Below are 1674 nucleotides of genomic sequence, written 5' to 3'. Positions count from 1 at the left end.
GCCGACAGACACAACTATAGAACAATGGTGTCAGCTCTGGAACTCAGGTACGGAACCCAGAATCAGTCAGAAGTCTACAGGGCAAGGTTTAGGACGAGAATCCGTGCTAAAGGGGAGAGCCTGCAAGAACTGGTACAAGACTTGGAAAGCATGGTACAAAAGGCCTACACAACTGCACCACCCGATCTCCTCAAGTTGTTGCTGAGGGATCAGTTCGTAGATGCCTTGGACAGTCCACAACTTAAGATACAAGTGAAGCAAGCACACCCCTCTACCATGCAGGATGCAATGGCCAGAGCTCTCGAATTTGAATCCTACGTTAAGTCCAGCACAGAGGTACCGAGGTTGGTACAGTCATCTGGATTCAAGGCCAGAAAAGGTCTGCCTTCAGAGAGATTTGAAAGACTTTGCTGACATTGTAATAAACCTGGGCACAAGAGAGCTCAATGCTGGAAACTTCAACACAGGGGAGACGATACAGCAGTAAGGGCTGGTATCCAGAAAAGTTGTTGGAACTGTGGAAAGCACGGACATTTGAGGAGCCAGTGTAGGAGGAATATTACCAACAAGTTGGCCTCAAGGAGACCAGTAGTGGTTGGTGTTGAGCGACGCCCAAATAATTCATGTAAAAGGCAGTGCACACTTCAGCAGCTAATAGCAAACTTCATAATAACCAATATCCTGTGGTCATATCGCCAAAATTTCTTGTTACTTATCGACTCTGGGGTATATTCAGATGAACTGAACTTGCTTCGCTGAAGTTTCTCGGAAAGAATTTTTACCGGAAATTATCAAACAAGCAGATACGCAACAAAAGAAACAAACTTAAATCGAAACAAGACCAACTAAACGGTCTTCTTAACCATGCGTTATGTGCACATTGCACTTATTCAAACCAAAGAATGAATTTAGTGTCAATATTATAACATTACGAGAAGAAAAAACCCGTATACAGCTTTCAATATAAATAAAGATAATTTTATGATTTACGTCATGTGTCCACACAATTTATTCTCTTAAACTAAAACCCAATCATTCAGTCAACTTGATGTTTACTCTATAGTTATCCTTCGTGAATCTCCCGTTATAAAGTAGGCCTACTTTTAGTATTTTAGTTTTTCAATTTATCGTTGAACCACGGGAGGGCAAGGATTATGCATGTTTTGATTTGTGTAAAAAAAGATGGTAATATTAGTTGTTTTTTCTTACAACATTTGTCAGTTTTTCCCAAATTAATGAACACACCTAATTTCAAGGTTATCACACTTTTTAAAACTTTCTTATCAATCAATTACACTTTTAGTCAATAATTTTTTATCCTTGTTGTTTGCGATATATATATATATATTTTCCTTTGGTGTCAGATATATCACTGAATATAAAGAAGTGCAGGGTGCAGAGCTCACACCTCACTTGCCAGAATAATTCACCAAAACATCAAATGAAATGAAATTTAACTCATTTCAACATTTTTCATAAACTATAATATGTCAGAAGAAATACCATCAATTTAGTTAACAATGAAACGAGATATGTAGTATTTTCTTTCAATATGGAAATTTCTCCAATTCGCCTCGTTATTCGTAGCCAAAATATTTTCTTATTGTGTCAATAAATCGCTATACGCTTTTGCGTATGGATACTCAATTCCTGCTAATGCGGTTGGACTACTTT

Source organism: Limulus polyphemus, unplaced genomic scaffold (assembly GCF_000517525.1).
Source record: "Limulus polyphemus unplaced genomic scaffold, Limulus_polyphemus-2.1.2 Scaffold624, whole genome shotgun sequence".
In the NCBI taxonomy this organism is placed as follows: Eukaryota; Metazoa; Arthropoda; class Merostomata; order Xiphosura; family Limulidae; genus Limulus; species Limulus polyphemus.
The sequence above is the reverse complement of the archived record's forward strand: the minus strand, read 5'-3'. Positions refer to the sequence as shown.